Genomic DNA, 20,204 nt, shown 5'->3' on the forward strand with positions numbered 1-20,204 from the left:
TGATACTGTCTGCTGAGCTGTGTATCTAATCCTATCCTGTGTGATACTGTCTGCTGAGCTGTGTATCTAATCCTATCCTGTGTGATACTGTCTGCTGAGCTGTGTATCTAATCCTATCCTATGTGATACTGTCTGCTGAGCTGTGTATCTAATCCTATCCTGTGTGATACTGTCTGCTGAGCTGTGTATCTAATCCTATTATCTGTGATACTGTCTGCTGAGCTGTGTATCTAATCCTATCCTGTGTGATACTGTCTGCTGAGCTGTGTATCTAATCCTATCCTGTGTGATACTGTCTGCTGTATGGTGTATCTAAGCCTGAGAGAATACAGCGCAGTTTCCCATGAGCAGACACCCCCACAGTGAGTACCGGACGCCCCCTGCCCTGAGCACCGGAAGGTAGCACTACTCCTGGAGCTGCCCGGTAGGGGAGGGGCCCCTAGGCCGGTGGTCCGGGCGCTGACGACTTTCCCGTCCTCTCTCCCCGTTGTCCAGGTCACGTCAGGACAGTCCGCAGCTCCTCTACTCCAGGTCACGTGACGCCCACGTGTTTTCACTGGAGCTTCGCCCAATCAGCGCGTCCAACCCTGGATGGGCGGCGCTTAAAACGTAGGCGAGGCGTTAGGCGCACCAAGGGGGCGTGGTGTGCCTGACGCAAAGACCTTGCAGGGGCGTGGTCACAGGGAAACGAGCGGGGACGTCTGCGTAGCGCTCGGGGGCGTGGTTTGGGAGGGGCGTAAGCTGTCGGGGGCGGGCTGCTCGGTGGCGGGGGAGGCAGTATCGGCACGCAGGTCCTCGGTGGAGCAGGAGAGCCGGCTGTGTGGACGGTAAGCTGGCGGCCGCCCGGGGTGGTGACCGAGTGAGAGGCTGACGGTGGGGGAGGGGGAATCACTGCGGGGTTGCTGGGCAACGCGGGAGCTGAGTGTGGAGGCGCCGCTGCTCCTCCTCACACCCTGCTCCTCCACAAAGAGCCCCCGCATGTCTGCCGGTGTGTACGTGTGACATACGGTGCGCCCGACTACATACATGTACGGAGCTACACATCATATACTACATGTGTCCTACATGCATGCCCTGAACCACACACGCTACATGCATGCCCTGAACCACACACGCTACATGCATGCACTGAACCACACATACTACATGCATGCCCTGAACCACACATACTACATGCATGCACTGAACCACACATACTACATGCATGCCCTGAACCACACATACTACATGCATGCCCTGGACCCACACACGCTACATGCATGCCCTGGACCACACACGCTACATGCATGCCCTGGACCACACATGCTACATGCATGCCCTGGACCACACATGCTACATGCATGCCCTGGACCACACATGCTACATGCATGCCCTGGACCACACATGCTACATGCATGCCCTGGACCACACATGCTACATGCATGCCCTGGACCACACATGCTACATGCATGCCCTGGACCACACATGCTACATGCATGCCCTGGACCACACATGCTACATGCATGCCCTGGACCACACTACACAGATATGCTACATACATGTACCAAGCTACTGATATACATACATGTACTGGGCCAAACACATATACTACAAACATGTACAAAACCACACATACTACTTACATGTAACATGTACAGAACTACACTAATATACTACATACATGTGCTGAAGCACACATACTACTTACATGTAACATGTACAGAACTACACAAATATACTACATACATGTGCTGAAGCACACATACTACATTCATGTAGCGTGTACAGAGCTAAAGATCATATACTACATACATATACTAAACCACACATACACTACATACATGTAATGAACTACACATTATACACTACATATATGTAGCATGTACTGAGCAATGCAGATATAATACATTCATGTACTGAGCTATATATGTATACTACATACATGTAACATGTCCCAAGCTACATAGATGTCTTACATACATGTACTGAACAAAACAAATTCTACATACATATGAGCTACACATCATATACTAAATACATGTAGCATGTACTGAGCAATGCCGATATTACATTCATGTACTGAGTCACATGTATACTACATGCATGTAATCTACACCTGTACATGTAACATATACCAAGCTACACAGATATCATACATACATGTACTGAGCCACACACATATACTACATATTTGTAGCATGTACTGAGTCACACGCATACTACATACATGTAAGGCTACATCCACCCCAAAAACTGCAGGTGTTACTTGTGGTTCCCTGAACTACAAGTGAAAGGGGTGAAATCTACCCAAGACCCCATCACCCAGAGCTGACGTCACACGTGACAATCCACACGGCAGTGAGAAATGTCTAATGTCCTGTACTACACGCATGTAATCCGCATTGTGTTATGTGCGATACTTTTCATGTCTTTCCCTCTCCCGTGAGATATGTGATGCACACAGTTCCCCCTCCCTGATATATGGTACGATCCGGTGGGTACTTGCTGCTCCTTGATACATTGTTGCCACTTGTCTGGATTGTGGCCGTGTAACAGATGGTGGTCCCTCCACAACAATAGCGCCTCGTGCCGCTGTGGATGTCCCAGTGACATCAGCCCGTGACTCACCCCTTCCTATAAGTGGGTGACTCACCTTCTGACGGGCGCTGACCTCTGCCCTGTTAAATCCTCCTGAGGTTACGACGCTGTTCACACTGCAGCCTGCTGTGACTAGTACAGGGCGCTACCTGTCAGTGTGGGGTCCTGGGGGCGCCCGATCTGTGGGTGGTCATGTCCTTGTCCCCACCATCGAGCCAGTATGCTGGGTACTATACCCAGGACCTCCGTGTTTTTTTTTATTCTTAATCCAAATTGAGGAGCAGCCCCTGCCTCTCCCCCCAGGATGTCAGCTCATGGACTTGCAGGTGATTTATGTAATGCTTCCTTTCCCCTCTGGGGGCGCTGCAGAGGATCTCCCAGTAGCCGGACAGCCTGTGACCAGAGGGCGTCCTTGCAGCGCCGGGTGCACAGATCTTCTCTCCGCCAGGACCAGCCGCTCCTCGGGGCTTCTGTTTCCCGGAGAGATGGGCGGCCCGATCGGACTTGACCTCTGGTGACTTTATCCTGGAATATTTCCCGCTGCACAAAGTCACAGAATAGGACTTTTTGGTGTCGGAGAGTATCAGAAGACAGACGTGTTAGACTTAAAGGGGTTCTCCAGGCTACAGATATTCGTGACCTCTCCTCAGATTGGTGGGGCACCTGGCACCTTTTCATATGCCACCACTCCATACGCGTCAGACCCCCCCACCAATCTGAGGATAGGCCCTGAACATTTGTAACCCGGAAAAAACCCTTTAAAAGGGTATTCCCATCTTGGACATTGTGGGAGTATCACTAGGATATGCCCCCCCAAAGTCTGATAGGTGCGGATCCCACCTCTGGGACCTGCACCTATACTGATAATGGAGCCCACAAAGCGCTGGATGGTTCACTGTGCCCTCCATTAATTTCTATGGGACTATCGAAGATAGCTGAGCACTGGCTATTTCCATAAGCCCCATATAAGTGAATGGAGTGGTGGCTGCGCTTGCGCAGTGCACTTCCCATTCATTTCACTTTGCTGGCTCGGTTCTGAGGTGGAACCTGCACTGATCAGAAATTGGGGGCGTATTATATGTACGGGCATCAGGAGCCACGCGGGTGCCTGGGAGAGGGGTAAGCATAACCTGTATATGGTGCCTTTTGGGGGGCATTATAGGGGTTGGATAACCCCTTTAAGTCTAACACTTCTGTCTGATAAGTCAGGAGTCCAGTGGAATATTCGGGTCTATGGCAAGAGGTGTAAACTGGTCGAGCGCATGCACTCGTGTCACTCGCTAAACTCTGTGAATTGGCGCCGCTCCAATGAGTAATTTGTTGCTATTCTCTCCCCCCCCCCCCCCCCCCCCCCCCCTGTCGCTCCCATTACGAATCATCAGGCCAGTAGTTCGGGAGCCGATATGCAGTAGTGTCTGGGTCTTTGGCACTGGTGCTCTGAGCTAATTTGCATACTTTTTGGATGATTTCCGGAAAGTAAGTCTCCATACGCACGTGTCTCCGCAGTGCTCCCTCTGACAAACGTCTGTGGGTGTTAAAAATGCGCGCTGAACTACCGGAAAACTGTTCCATAACTGCCGCGTGTGAATAAGCCCTAACCTAGATGATGCGGTGTTCTCCCGTACATTGTGCGGTGTTCTGCCCGGTTACTGAACACTTGGCATCGGTTACTGGTGACGGGTGTGTGATGTGCGGTAAAATCAGTGCGACTTCAGGGGACGCCTTGTGTCTGCAGCCTCGGACTAGCCCTCGCCTAAGGCAGGACTTGTTCTCAGGTCCCATATAAATGCATCGAGTCACACAATGGGTGCGATTCGGGCTGGGGTGACCTCAGAGCTGTACTCGTAAGGCTGGCAGAGGAGCTGTCAGGCTGCAGAGTGACTGAAACCGAGCGGTCACATTAGTCAGTCGGGTGCCATCGGTCACACCCTGTGACTGCAACACAGTTGAATTTTTGGTTGAGACTTTGCTATCATAGAGCTCAATGCAAGTCACTCTGCAAAACGTGGATACCGGCCGTGTGCATTTTGCGGATCGCCCATAATAGAACGGTCCTATCCTTGTCTGTAATGCGGACAAGAATAGGACATGTTCCATATTTTTGGATATGCCACGGAATGGACGTACGGATGCGGACAGCGCGCTGTCTGCATCTTTACGGCCCCCGTTGAAGTGGATGGGTCCGCATCCAATCTGCAAAAACTGCGAATCGGATGTGGACAAAAAATACATTTGTGTGCATGAGCCCCTACTCCCACGAGTTAGAACCTGACCATAGGTTTAACCCATCGAACTCTCAGCATCTTAGATCCCCCCCGCGGTGCTGGGAGTTGGTGTCGGTTAAACCTGCGCTCGGGCCATAAAGATGAACAGAAAACCCATCCATTCCATATTATGCTTCTCTGTAGCCATACTTGGGGCTCATGTACACGGACACGTTTTTTGTCCGTTACGTTTTTATTTTTTTGTAGCCCATATGTGGAATAATTCATAAAAAAAATGGAATTGACTGCATTCCGTTTCCGTATGTTTGTTCCACAATAAAATAGGACGCGTCCTATTATGGTCCGCATTACGGACAAAGATAGGACTGTTCTATTAGGGGCCTTCCGTTCCGCGAAATGCACACAGCCTGTATCCGTGTTTTACGGACCCTCAATTTGTGGACCGCGAAACGGAGTAATTTCTTTCTCCTTAACCCAACGAGAACCTCCTGCGTCAGGGTGGCGCCCCACATAGCCGCTCCCCTCCATCTCATGCTGAGCACTTTTATAGCGAAGGCTTCGTTCACACCTCGGCTCTGAGATCCGGCAGGCTGTTCCGGCACAGAGCGTTCTGCCGGATCCCCATTGACTCTAATGGTGTCCGGCGGGGATCCGGCCGATTTCTGACATGCATGTCCGCTTTCGACTGAACAAACACCATTGCTTGCAACAGCCGACGGCTACCATTTGCGCCAGATCTCTGAAGCGAAGATGTGAATGAGGCCTTAGAAGAAGCAGAGCTGCAGTGTAAAGCATGGGTGGGGATTGACCGGCAGCCGGGTTTTTATTTTCTTCAATAGCAATAAAAATTTAAAATGGGGTGATGCGTCAACGTTTATTTAGCTGAAAGGCACAAAGTTTGGCGCGTATCTATGCCAGCCCGTATCAGGTGTGGATTTAGTGTTCTCACTTTAGGACAGTCCAAAATGCACCAAATATATTGCCGCTTGTGACTTTTAATAAGTTTGGCTCCAGAGAACGGTGGTCTTAAAATCGGGGGGGCCTTTTGTGTCTCATTTCCTCAGTGTTCAAGGCCTCTCTGCTTGCTGTCAGTGAACAGAAAATAAATCTATGGAGAGGGACTGGTCAGTGCCATACATCACAGAGGGCATGCTGCAATTTCTGGTTCCACAAAACAAGCCAAACCTTGACGTTTGTCCTACATTCTCATGAGAACAGACCACCCGCTTCTCCTCGTGCCGCGCCTCCACCGCTCCCCTTTCAATCTTACAGGTCCTTCTTCAGAGGGCATCGGCGGGGCCCACCCTCATGATAAACCCTCAGTGTTGGGGGGTTGGAGTACCCCTTTAAGGCTCGGTTCACAGGAGGTTCGGGGATTTGCGGGAGAGCTGGGTGTACCGCCGGTACGTGCCCTGGCCGGATGCTCCAGAGGCACAGTAACCTAGTTTCTGGGTGACTCATGCAGTTTTTGTGCCATTTGGCTGAGCCTCTGCCTGTTCGTCATCATTGGCTGACGGTTTCTGTTGCGGCGGCTTACAATTCACAAAAAGCAAGCAGTGTTGTGGGGAAGAAATGGAGGTGTCACAACCTGTGCCCACCACTCTGGACCAGCCATCTTCTTCCTGTGACTCTCTAGGTGTTGCGAAACTACAACCCCCAGCATATTCTGATGGGGGGGTGGTCCTTAAATCGGGTGTCATACTGGTGGACATAATGTCTGTCTGTCCTTCCTGCATGGCCTCATGTACTACCCAGCAGTCAGTGCCCTTGCTCTCGCATTCTCTTCCCGAGCAGTATTTGGCTGTTTCCGTGGCAACCCTCCCCTCACCAAGGTGTTTCGTATATGCCTGACTGATAGCAGAGCTTGCGTCTCCCCGCTGTGAATGTGAGGCCATTAGGCTGTGTTCACATTTGCCGCTTTGCTACTTTTTTGTATGAAGCGGTCGCCTGACCCAGGGGCTCGGCGGAAACCCAGCAGGATCGCATGCCGAAAGTCCGCAGCGTGGTGGCGGAGGTCAGAACCTCGCCAGTCGGGTTTTCACTTCTCTCTTGAAATGCGCCCACGAACCACCTTCACTTGATTTCAATAGGAATTGTGTGTCGCAGCTTTTTTCCATGGAGTTTTGAAATCCGCTAAAAACAAAACGGCACTTGTTGAAGTGAATGCCGTGCGGGGAATGGGTTAGCGCAGGCGGATGTGCACCATTGGGTTAGGCCTCTTGTGCCGGACGAGCCCGTGCTGCGGACTATAGCGCCGCCGCATGCGGATCACGGACCCATTCACTTAAATGGGGTCCGCGATCTGCATTTGACGGTCTGCACTGCTTAAAAGTAGTGCATGATGATGAACTACTTTTTTGCGGCGCGGAGGCCCGGACAGAAATCCCACGGAAGCACTCCGTAGGATTCTGTGCCTCCGTTCTGCACCGACCTTCCGGATTGTGGACCCATGAAGTTAATGGGTCTGCAACCGTGATGCGGGGGTGCTTACGGCCGGTGCCCGTGTATTGCGGACTCGCTGTTTTTGCTGACCGATATACGTCTGCGGCCGGGCAATGGAAGTGGACACGAGGCCTTAAACTGTACGTGGATCCCAAACATATCAAACTCTGAAATCCGAAGGTCCGTCTGGTATTTCTGGTGTGAAGGGCTTACTGTGTGAACATATCCTTAGAGGGACATTCAGAAAATTTCTGCCGCTAGTTTGTGTATCTTCTCTGCAGATTTTGCTGCCATCATCTTTTGCAACGTAAGGCTATATGTGAAAAAAACGCACGTAAATCGCATTCACTTTGCTGTATTATCGCATGTAATGTGCGCGGTCTGACACACAAATCCGCGCGCTATGTCTCGGACCTGCATGCATGTGTCCGTCACCTGTGACCGGGAGCCTCGTCGTTCAGGTGTCAGAAGGCAATAATGTGGGCACGTCTTTACACCTGTGCCCGGTTGCAGGCGGTCAGGGATCCCCCCCCCCCCCCCCCCCCCCCACCCCATCATGGCGGATCGCCGGGCTCTCCTCTGTGTGTCTTGGCATTCACTTGTGTTACTCATCATTTCTCACAGGGCGTCGTCTTTGAAGTGAACAGATAAATGACTTGTGGTCACGACCAGAGCGCTCTGCGGCTTTATAGGAATGTCACATTTGCTTCCACCGTGGAACGGATCAGAGAGTCGCTTTCCGCAATCTTGCGCTGTAGCGAGCAGTAGAGGTTTTCAGTGCTTGTCGCTGGTGACGAGCGGAGATCTGACAAGAAAATAACAGAATAAACTTCATATCAAACCCAACCCCCCCCCCACGGCTTCATTCACATAGGTTTTTTTCTTTTATGGCTGCATTCACAAGATCATATTTTCGCTCCGCGTCCGATCTGTGTGGTTTTTTTTTTTGTTAGTTTTTTTGGCGATGGCACCCGGATTCATTCATTGTTATGGGGCTGCAAAAAATGCGGACAGAACACAAATGTCATCCTATTGTTTCCCGCATGCGCGTGGCCACAAACTAGGGAACATGTCCTATTCTTTTCCGTTTTGCGGACCAGAATAGACATTTTTACAATGGGGGCCGAGAAATGTGCGCAATGCACACAGACCGCGTCCTTATTTTGTGGATACCATCACGTGAATGTAACCTAATGGTGCTAAAAACTAGCCTTTTATTTATTTTTTCTCTGATCCTGTTACATAAAAGTCTGTAAAATACTAAATGCTTTACACTCTAGGGGCAGAAACGTGATAAAAAAAAACTTTGGTCATGTAAAAAAAATAAAAAATAAAAAATAAAAATACTGTGAAAAATTACAGTAGAAAAAAGCCCTTCAAGAAAATATTATGTAAAGTAGGGGTGGGCGATATGTCCTAAAATCTATATTGCGATATAATTTGAAGCATGTGTGATATGCGATATATATTGCGATATAATATTTTCTTCTGTATGTATACAAATTACAAAACTTGCCCCAGAGCCAGTGCCATCAGCTCCATGGCATTTGCCAATTGCCATCATCATACATGTCCCCCAGTGCCAGTGCCATCAGCCCCAAGCCGCTATGGTATCTGCCATCAGACATGTCCCCCAGAGTCAGTGCCATCAGATCAGCCCCTATGGCATCTGCCATCAGACATGTCCCCCAGAGCCAGTGCCATCAGATCAGCACCTATGGCATCTGCCATCAGACATGTCCCCCAGAGTCAGTGCCATCAGATCAGCCCCTATGGCATCTGCCATCAGACATGTCCCCCAGAGCCAGTGCCATCAGATCAGCCCCTATGGCATCTGCCATCAGACATGTCCCCCAGAGTCAGTGCCATCAGATCAGCCCCTATGGCATCTGCCATCAGACATGTCCCCCAGAGCCAGTGCCATCAGATCAGCCCCTATGGCATCTGCCATCAGACATGTCCCCCAGAGCCAGTGCCATCAGATCAGCCCCTATGGCATCTGCCATCAGACATGTCCCCCAGAGCCAGTGCCATCAGATCAGCCCCTATGGCATCTGCCATCAGACATGTCCCCCAGAGCCAGTGCCATCAGATCAGCCCCATGGCATCTGCCATCAGACATGACCCCCAGAGCCAGTGCCAGCAGATCAGCCCCATGGCCATCCTTTGCAAATAGATCCCCCACCCCAGAAGAATCGCTATACTTACCTTTCCTGCAGGCTGCTCTGCAGTCCGCAGGTGTCGCGTCTTCTTCCCAGCATGCATTGGGCGGGACCTGACGTCAACGGCCTGATGCGGTGTGCACGCCAGACCCTGGCCACTCCAGTGCGGAGTCAGGAGCCGGAGCCACGGAGCGGTGAGAAGCTTCTTCAATTCACTACCGCTCCGTGGTCATATCGCGGTCCGGCAATATATGCGATATGGACAAAATCTGTATCGTTGCACAGATTCATATCGTGCATATCGCATATATCGCCCACCCCTAATGTAAAGCCACTTTTAAGGTGCTGGCATACAATTATTATTTTTTTTTTTTGTAGACGGGACCCAAAAATTCCACACCCAGACCATACTGTGATTTGAAATAAACGCAAGGAAGTGGTCGTAAAAGAGCGCTACAACAGATACAGCATTTAAAAAAATAAAATAAACCACCTTTAAAGGGGATGTGTAGACCTGGTCTCTCCTACCTTGTCCAGGCAATGCCCGCTCTGCCAGTCAGTAGCCGCAGCAGCGCCCCGCCTCGTGTGAAGAGCGGACACCCCGGGATCGGTGGGTATCCCTTTTCTATCAAAGTTTATGTAGTTACCTTTGGCCGTATGTAAGTCGCAGGAAGACTGTGAGACTGCTCTAATGAAACCTAAAGTATGGGGGGCGCTATTTTTGCCTTGTCAAAAAGTTTTCAAAATATAAAATTGACATTGGACAGGATGGCCGTGAATAATAAGCCCTCGGGGTGGACCTCCTGGTGAGCGGAGACGTGTGCGGCAGCGGTGCGGTCTCCCGTCAGGCTCTGTTCGGTGTAATTACCACGTAGCGATTAGGTGATTATACGTTGCGGTGGTGAATCGCCTTGTTCCTCTCCGCGTGAATCTGTTAATGGCTGTTTTTACAGAACAGTTTCAGACTTTTGTGCTCTTAGATTACGACGACGCCTTAGAACACAGAACGCGCTGCTGCCTTTCCCACGCGATCGCCGTCCTGCAAAATAACAGCCTGTCTTTTCTGGAAGAGAAATGTCCTTTTTTATTTTTTACATTTTTTTATTTTTCCCAGTGATCTATTGCACCACTACGTAGGTGTATTCACCTGCAAATCAGGGCAATGACCCCTGGTCGGGGAGGACGGGGCCGTATGTACAGGGTCTGTACACATTAGAGGAAAGGTGGCTCGTTTCATCAGAATCCTTGACGCAACAGATGTCGGAGGAACGAAAGATCGGTCATATTGTACTTAAACATGCCCAATCCTTTGTTCTCACAGGAGAAAAGCCTGCAATGGAGGGTATAAGCTGAGCATGCATGCATGTGTGTGGAGAGGGTCGCGTCCACCACGGTGCGCGTCCACCTTTACGTAGCAGGATCCCCTGGGAGTGCAGACATCATTCACCACCACTAGGACCCACAATTTCGTTTCCCGGGTTTAAGGGGTTCTCCACTTTTGATAATTCTTTTGTTTATAAGGATCTACTGACAGTGATCATCTGCAGGGGGAACCCAACAACAAGTGTCGACCTCCCATACAGCGCCACCACTGGAGAAATGAGGCGCTACACAGTTCCCCTTGGAATTAATGGGGAATTCCGTTTTTATATTAAAGGGGTTATCCAAGAGTATAAAAAGCTCTCCCATAGGCCGGGCCCCTCACAAAAAATATATATATTACCTGTTCCCCGATCTGTAACGTTGTACTCTGCTTTTAACAACTGGACCAACCCTAGAAATGAATGTAGCGGCCGAGCACATGCCCGACCGGCCACTTTGGAGGTTCTCCACTGGGTACTGTGCCTCCCATTTTCATGATCAATGGTAGTCCCAGCAGTAGGACCCCCACTGATTTAATGGTTATCCTGTATTCTGTGTATGAAGGATAACTTAAAGGGGTTTACCAATATTTTGATACTGATGACCTCAAGATAGGTCATCAGTATCTGATCGGTGGGGGTCCGACACCCAAGACCTCTGCCCATCAGCTGTTTAAGAAGGCAGCGGGGCCCTTGCTCTCGCCGTACATTGCATAGCGGTGCTCGGCCCCATTCACTTCATTCTCAGGAACGGTGGAGGTCCCCTAGGTCGCACCCCAATAATGAAGGGGCGGCGGCACTGGTGTAGACCTGCATCCCCCTGAACGGGGCTAAAGAGCGTCAGGTACAAATGTAAAGTGAGGACATACACTTCTCCTGCACTCTTTGGGATCATGCGCTGTAGGGTCCATTACCTCCAGGGTCCCCATGGTTGGACAGCACAGGAGGCCTTCATGTCCTGCCACAGATCTGGTTCTGTCTGCATATCGTTGCTTGCTTTTTTTCCCAGTCTTGTGTACGTTGCGGAGCTTTCTCACAGGCCCCGGAGGTTTACTGTTCCCATGTCCATTATAAAAGCTGTGTTTGTGTAACGTGCCATGCCACCGATGGAATGCAGTGTTAATGGGGGTCGCCCCGGAGCTCAGGACCATCCCGTTTTACTGGAGCTCTGCTTATTGACATTGCCAGTTGCAGCCAAGTGTAAGAGCGACTTGGCACCGGATGGTTTACCTTGGGTCAGAAATATCCAAATTTTACTTTATGGAAAGGATATGGAAGAAGAGAAACACATTTTAATATCCTTTTCAGGATTGTATTGGCTTTTGCTCATTTCTGCCTTGAGCTTTGGCAGTTGGATGGATCTCTTCAGTCGAGATTTGGGAGTTTGTGTTCGGTTGAATACCGGCATCTGCATTTTACTTGGGGGTTTTTCCACCTTAAAGAGGTTCTGTACCTTTTAAAATGTAGTAGGGTTGAGGAAAAAGGCGAGGGTGCACCTGTCCCGATTCACCGAAGAGTACTTGTAGGGAAAAATGTCAAGCGTATCTGATTGTTTGCTATATTTTTTTTATGCTGCAGAAGACCCCAACATATTAGGAATGTGGAGGATGTAGTCCTCGTCTTACGGGGTGACGTATGTCACCCTGTCAAGGCTCCCGTGTATATTAGCCAGTGTGCAAGTCCAGATCTTCAGGACTCAATTGTTGTGGTGTAATACCATATTTCTCCTGCAGTGGCCACTGTAGGGAAAATGCGTAGCTGCCACCTGCGTTCATCAGTGATTACAGCTGATCCCTATGGTTTAAAGGGGTTATCCAAGGTGCGCCACAATCCTGTGCGACCTCCACTTCCAGGATCATGTGCCATACATTGGGCTTGTGATTCAAGTCTGCGATTACAACCTGCAGCGCAAGCTCGAGTCTGAATCTCTCGCCAAAGCGCTAGCGAGCGATTCAGACTTGCGCATTCGCTGCAGGTTCTAACCCCAGGCCGAGATCGCATGTCCAGAAGTGACGGCCACACGGGATGGCTGCAAATCTTGGATAACGCCCTTTAAGGCTAGGTTTCCTTGTTCAGGTTTTTGGAGCCAAGAGAACTCCTATATTTCTGCAAATATCGCAAGATTTTATTCATCTCGCTTCTATGGCATTTACTGCATCAAAATACTAAGCCGAACTCTATGTGCCTCATTAACGGACTGATAGAAGCAAGACAATGTAAGGCCCCTTTCACACGGGCGAGTATTCCGCGCGGATGCGATGCGTGAGGTGAACGCATTGCACCCACACTGAATACCGACCCATTGACTTCTATGGGGCTGTGCACCTGAGCGGTGATTTTCACGCATCACTTGTGCGTTGCGTGAAAATCGCAGCATGCTCTATATTGTGCGTTTTTCACGCAACGCATGCCCCATAGAAGTGAATGGGGTTGCATGAAAATCGCAAGCATCCGCAAGCAAGTGCGGATGCGGTGCGATTTTCACGCACGGTTGCTAGGAGACGATTGGGATGGAGACCCGATCATTATTATTTTCCCTTATAACATGGTTATAAGGGAAAATAATAGCATTCTGAATACAGAATGCATAGTGCCATAGCGCTGGAGGGGTTAAAAAAAAAATAATTTAACTCGCCTTAATCCACTTGCTGGCGCTGCCGGCATCTCGTCTGTCTCCTTCTTTGCTGAACAGGACCTGTGGTGAGCATTCATTCCAGGACCTGTGGTGACGTCAATCGCGGGTGTTCCCGAAACGCACCCGCACATTTTCCCGCAACGCCCGTCTGAAAGAGGCCTAAGTCTTGCAGTCTTTGCAGAAACTTCAGAAAGACCTCCGCGGAGGACATATGTTTTACAGTAAGGAGGAGCCCACATTAAAGGGGTATTCCCATCTGAGACAATGGGGGCATATCCTAGCTAGAACGGAGCGGGGAAGGTGGTGGCCGGAGGACCTTGGGTGTCCCCACGTCCGGCCACCACCAAGCACTCTTCCCGTAGTAGTGAATGGGAGCGCACTGCGCTTGCTGAGCCATCGCTCTTGTTCATTTCTATAGGGCCGACGGAAATAGCCGAGCCAGCACTCGGCAATTTTCGGTGGCCCTATAGAAATGAAAGGAGGGAAGCTTCCCTCCACCACTTTCGGGGCTCTGTTCTCAGTGTAGGTGTGGGACCCGAACCTATCAGACGATGGGGGCATATCCTACCACTTTAAAGGGGTTGTCTAAGTTATATTTATTGAGGACCTATCCTCAGGATAGGTCATCCATATCAGATCGGCTGGGGTCCGACATCCGGCACCCCCGCCGATCAGCTGTTTGAAGAGAAGGCCAGCGCTGCCTGCTTTTCATTGTTTACCTGCTCGCCGTTGCATCTGCAGCGGTGAGCAGGTGTGAGTAGGGTTGGGCGATATACCGGTATCATGATATACCGCGGTATTAAAAAAATGGCGATATCGCTGTTTCCTAATTACCGTGGTATTTTGTGATGTCATCAAAGCGGTCATGTGCGCTGACCACTTCTAAACGTGCACCTTGCATAGCGCTGAGTACAAACATTACTTCCTTTCGCTCCTGGCTCCTTCTTGCTCCGCCTCCCTTAGTCAAGTCTCCAGACTCCACCCACCATCTGACATCATCACCTTCCGTCACCCCTCTGTGCCGGTTCTATTGTATATGTGGCGAACTCTGTGTGAGCACTGGTGTCTCTGGAGAGACTGTTACCGCGGCTGCCTCGCTCGTGTGCTCTGATGACAAAATTACAAACGTATTACTTCCCGCAGCCCCCGGCTCTCCCTCCTCCTCGCTCCCATATTCAAATCTCCGCCCACCGACATCTGATGTCAGAATCCGAGCACACAAGCGAGGCAGCCGCGGGAAAAGTATATCGTAAAGTAGTATTGTATGTATGGTGGCCTGTGGCCACAAGACTTTATTATAGCATCTCCTTGTGGCCCCCGCCCCCTACAGTGTAACGTCTCCTTGTGGCCCCCGCCCCCTACAGTGTAACGTCTCCTTGTGGCCCCAGCCCCCTACAGTGTAACGTCTCCTTGTGGCCCCCGCCCCCTACAGTGTAACGTCTCCTTGTGGCCCCCGCCCCCTACAGTGTAACGTCTCCTTGTGGCCCCCGCCCCCTACAGTGTAACGTCTCCTTGTGGCCCCCGCCCCCATACAGTGTAACGTCTCCTTGTGGCCCCCGCCCCCATACAGTGTAACGTCTCCTTGTGGCTGCCCCCACACAGTGTAACGTCTCCTTGTGGCTGCCCCCACACAGTGTAACGTCTCCTTGTGGCTGCCCCCACACAGTGTAACGTCTCCTTGTGGCTGCCCCCACACAGTGTAACGTCTCCTTGTGGCTGCCCCCACACAGTGTAACGTCTCCTTGTGGCTGCCCCCACACAGTGTAACGTCTCCTTGTGGCTGCCCCCACACAGTGTAACGTCTCCTTGTGGCTGCCCCCACACAGTATAACGTCTCCTTGTGGCTGCCCCGTACAGTATAACGTCTCCTTGTGGCTGCCCCCACGCAGTGTAGCGTCTCCTTGTGGCTGCCCCCCCCCGCAGTATAACGTCTCCTTGTGTTTTTTTTCTTTTAAACGGGTATTTATCGCGATCTATATCGATATTGCGATACATTTTTTAATATCGTCTGAATATTTTTGATATCGTCCAACCCTAGGTGTAAGTACACCCAAGCTGTCGATTCATTTCAATGGGACGGATCGCTCCTATACGTCGATATTTAAAGGGATCTCACCTCAGACATAGGGGGCATATCACTAGGATATGCCCCCCAATGTCAGATAGGAGCAGGTCCCCCTCTGGGACCTTCAGCTATCGTTAGAACAGAGCCAGCAAAGTAAGGGCGGGCGCATCGAGCATGTGACCCGCACCTATCTGACATTGGGGGCATAGCCTAGCAGTATGCCCCCAATGTCTGAGGTGAGGCAACCCTTTTAAGCCCTGGATAACCCCTTTAAGGGTATGTCCCACATAACGGCCACCAATCCTTTGACGAAAACAACCCCAACGTGCTAGTTGGTGCAGCGGAGAAGTGTCTAGTAAACTTTCACACTAGCGTTTCTATTTTCTGGTGTTGAGATCAGTCGTAGGGTCTCAATACTGAAAAAAAAAAAAAACGCTTCCGTTTTGTCCCCTTAATTGTCAATGGGGACAAAACGTAACTGAACAGAACGGAGCGCTCCAAAATGCGTTCCATTCCGTTTGGTTGCATTCAGCATGCTGCGGTTTTCTTTGTCATGGGGTGCGGAGCAATCTGTCATGATGACCCACAATGCAAGTCAATGGGGACGGATCCGTTTTCTCTGACACAATAGAAAACGGATCCGTCCCCCATTGACTTTCAATGCAGTTCATGACGGTTACGTCTTGGGCATGTTAAAGATAATACAATCGGATCCGTTCATGACGGTTGTATTATCGGTAAAGGAAGCGTTTTTGCTAAACCCTGCCCGATCCAGCAAAAAACGCTGGTGTGAAAGTAGCCTTAGGAGTGCTGCGAGTTTTTGTGGGTAAGACCCTCTAAGACCAGAGAGCAGAAGGTGATTTGTAAATAGGAGGGGGGGGGGCGCTCCAGCTGCGGCGGAGGACTGAGACTTGTTCCCATGAGCCAGTCTGCCACCCACAACATCTCCTCGCCAAGGACTTGCCGTTTCTCCCTCTGCCCCTCGGTGTGGATTTTATATTTGCGTAAGACCCATTTTTTTTCCTTGCCTTTTGCTGATGTCTTAACCCTGACTGTGACCTTGGAGGGCCGAGCATACGAGAGCAGTTGGGGCAGGAATATCGGACGCACGCAGCCAGCTGCTGCTGTCCTGTTCGCTCCTGGATTCTTACCCTCGCCCTGGGGTCGGGGCTGGAAAGGCCAGATCAGCTGGTAAATTTAGTCCATGTCGTTGGCAGGTTTCCTGCCCCCCATGAAACATTCCTTACCTTGCAGATTACGTGACAACCTAAACCAGCAAAGGACAGATTGTTCTGGACACCTTGGAAGAAGCAGATCAGGAGCCGTGTCCTCTGGGCCCAGGTCTTTGGGGGTCCCTCCACTGGTTAAGAGCAAGTCCAGTATCCCTTGTCGGCTTGTGTCGGTGATATCTACAAGACTTGAGGTGTCCATAGCCGTCGGCAGATGACTCGTTCAGTCAGCACATGCTTATCCAGTTAAATTTTTTTTCATAGCCAGTTCTCGTAGAACATCAATAATAAAAATATTTTTAGCTTAGGGATTTGCGTTAAACGCTAGGAGCCATCTCCGGCTAGTGAAGGGCAGAAATTCCACGGATTGTGCCTGAAGACCATTGACATTGTTCACGAGGGCTACTAGAACCTGAAAGGAGACCAGGACTAGGTGGTGCAGGAACAGTTTGTGGGGTCCTTTTATTACCCATTAGGGTCATACGGAGGCATGAGCCGACAGCAAAGACCACTGGGGTCTCATTGCAATCCATGGATCCAATGCTGAGAGGCCTGGAAACCTGCCGCCTGTAAATGCGTTGTCCAATGCTGATGACCCCTTAGCAGGGAACGGTTTAGGGTCCGTTCACATGGCCGGCACCTTAAATAGAAATGCCTTTTCTTGGACAAGAATAGGATATGTTCTATTTTTTTGCGGAACGGATGTGCGGATGCGGACAGCACACTGTGATGTCCGCATCTTTTGCGGCCCCATTGAAAATGAATGGGTCTGGATCTGTTCCGCACCCATTTTGCGGACATGTGAATGGACCCTTATAATGTAGGATTCCCAAGAGTTCGTGCTTTGCTGTCACTTCTGAAAATGAACGCTGATGGCCGCTCCCAGCCTCGGACACCCCGAATGTCATTTTCTGACACATGAGGTTTCGGTATCTGATTTCTCACAACTGACCGGTGTGTCCTATCACGATTACATTGGTTCTGCTCCAGTAGCTAGATGGATCCTAACAATGCAAGGTTTCTTTCCACTGTAACTTGTGAGACTCCAGAGTTTTGGCATGTTGTTTTGCTATTCCATAAACGTCATATTGTCCAGTTCGGACTTCCCAAGAGAAGCAGAGCCCGTAACTCGCCAATCTCCAGCAGTCCTGTAGACATGAATGGAGCGATGGATAAGAGCCGTCTTTCATCAGGACATCACCAGGCCGCCGGTGAGCAGTCTGCATGGCCTCAATGTGCTACGATGGCCTGCAGCATCTCCGGACATGTCTCCCATCTAGCACATCTGGGACGTCATCGGTCGGCAATTGTAAAGGTGGCTGCCAGCAGCAGATCTTGATGATTTACGTGTCCGAGTGCATTCAGCGTTTCAGAACATTCCTCAGACAACCATTAATAACCGCGTTGATGGCATGTGCGTATTTCTGCACGTGGTGCTCGATACTGAATGTTTTGTTTCGTTAACGTGTCTGTCGATCCTGTGATTTCCATTATTACCCAACTTTTACTTCTTGGTGCTGCCGTGTCCATGTTGAGGAGCATTTGTGGACTTCTGGTTTCCACAGTACCTTCTTGCTGAGCTTCGTAGGACCTCCTGAGTGTCATGTCACGACTGTTCCTTCTACCTTCACCATAGTCATTGAAAGCTTTTCCAATGCTTGACTTCACTAAGTTTTGTGTTCTGCGGAGCGGCTTCACCGTGGTACGAGGTTAATCAGCCAGAAGTCTTTAGTTCCTGGAGGTAGACCATAAAAGCAAAAAAAAAAAAAAGTTGACCTGCAGACCCAACATGAAGACTTTAAAGTTGGCAGCTCTCGACACTGCCCGTTGTCTGTCTTCTGCGTGGCGGCGGCACAGCTTGGATCCAATGTATTGTAAAGAATGCCTGAACACCGTGGAATGCGGCAGCTAGTTACCGCAGTGTGTGAATTCATCCTTATTGCGGTGTGTTGGCTCGCCTCCTGTAATATCCTGGTCTTTCCGATGCCACCGTCATATCACTTAAGTGTGAATAGAGAAAGGAAGAGAAACGTCTTTGATGCGGAGAAAGGCTTGGAATGTGGGCCAGTGTTCTCCGGCCGGGCATTATACCCAGCTCTTAGTCGGCAGCTGGTCTTTGAGGGGCCGGCATTGTGCCTGTAATTCCCACTTCATCCTCACCAGATACTTGGAATGCCTTTGAAGTCCTCCCCAGCCCCCAACATTCAGTCCGCCTGTGCAATGAGAAGCTGATCTGTGCAATTTCCAGCAGCCATTGCCCATAAAGTGTACAACTTGCGGTCTGTCCCTCACTAGATACAATGTTGCATTTACACACGCCAACTGGACAGGCAATGATTGGGAAGGAACCTTTCCTTCCAGATAATTGCCTGCTCATCAGAGGAGGTGCGAGATGCGTTTACAGGCAGCAATCGCCTCCACTGTGTGGAGACAAGGGGTCATGGCTGCAGTCGCTCCTCCCCATAGAGATGCATTGTTTCTGGCCAGCAAGTCGCTGTTTATGCAGCACCATCTTCTGCCCAGAAACAATGGGTGTCCGCATAAACCATTATTTCACAATTTTCTTGTTCATTGGGTGATTGGTGGCACCGTTATAGGGGAACGAACGTTCATATGAATGTTTATTCTCAATAATCTGCCAGGCAATAGTCCTGTGTAAAGCATTAATTTTATAATCAGTAGTCATTTCTCACTTTTACTCTATATTATGTAGTACTGGTACTTTATAGTGTGCACACTGCCCTTAATGTACTCCATTATTCTTGTATTTTTATTAATGCCATCATAATGACCACTATGGGAAAGACAATGACTATTATATTACTGCCCCCATGTGCAAGAATATAAAACTATACTACTACTCCTATGTACAATAATATAACTACTATACTACTACTCCTATGTACAATAATATAACTACTATAATACTGCTCCTATGTACAATAATATAACTACTATAATACCGCTCCTATGTACAAGAATATAACTACTATAATACTGCTCCTATGTACAAGACTATAACTACTATAATACCGCTCCTATGTACAAGAATATAACTACTATAATACTGCTCCTATCTGCAAGAATATAACTACTATAATACTGCTCCTATGTACAAGAATATAACTACTATAATACTGCTCCTATGTACAAGAATATAACTACTATAATACTGCCTCCTATGTGCAAGAATATAACTACTATAATACTGCCTCCTATGTACAAGAATATAACTACTATAATACTGCTCCTATGTACAATAATATAACTACTATAATACCGCTCCTATGTACAAGAATATAACTACTATAATACTGCTCCTATGTACAAGACTATAACTACTATAATACCGCTCCTATGTACAAGAATATAACTACTATAATACTGCTCCTATCTGCAAGAATATAACTACTATAATACTGCTCCTATGTACAAGAATATAACTACTATAATACTGCTCCTATGTACAAGAATATAACTACTATAATACTGCCTCCTATGTGCAAGA

General features: G+C 49.4%; 1 protein-coding gene across 3 annotated transcripts in view; it reads left to right on the forward strand.

Moving 5' to 3' along the window:
• The first annotated feature begins 728 nt into the window (after positions 1 to 728).
• Positions 729 to 20,204, forward strand: part of PTP4A3 (protein tyrosine phosphatase 4A3) — a 65,413-nt gene continuing 45,937 nt past the window's right edge. The window contains exon 1 of one of the 3 annotated variants that reach the window (XM_040432137.1): positions 729 to 827. The gene's annotated coding sequence lies outside the window, so the exon portion shown is untranslated. The remainder of the gene's footprint in view (positions 828 to 20,204) is intronic. The other 2 variants (XM_040432134.1, XM_040432140.1) reach the window with 2 other exon arrangements.

The sequence above is a fragment of the Bufo bufo genome, chromosome 5, assembly GCF_905171765.1.
Source record: "Bufo bufo chromosome 5, aBufBuf1.1, whole genome shotgun sequence".
Taxonomy (NCBI): Eukaryota; Metazoa; Chordata; class Amphibia; order Anura; family Bufonidae; genus Bufo; species Bufo bufo.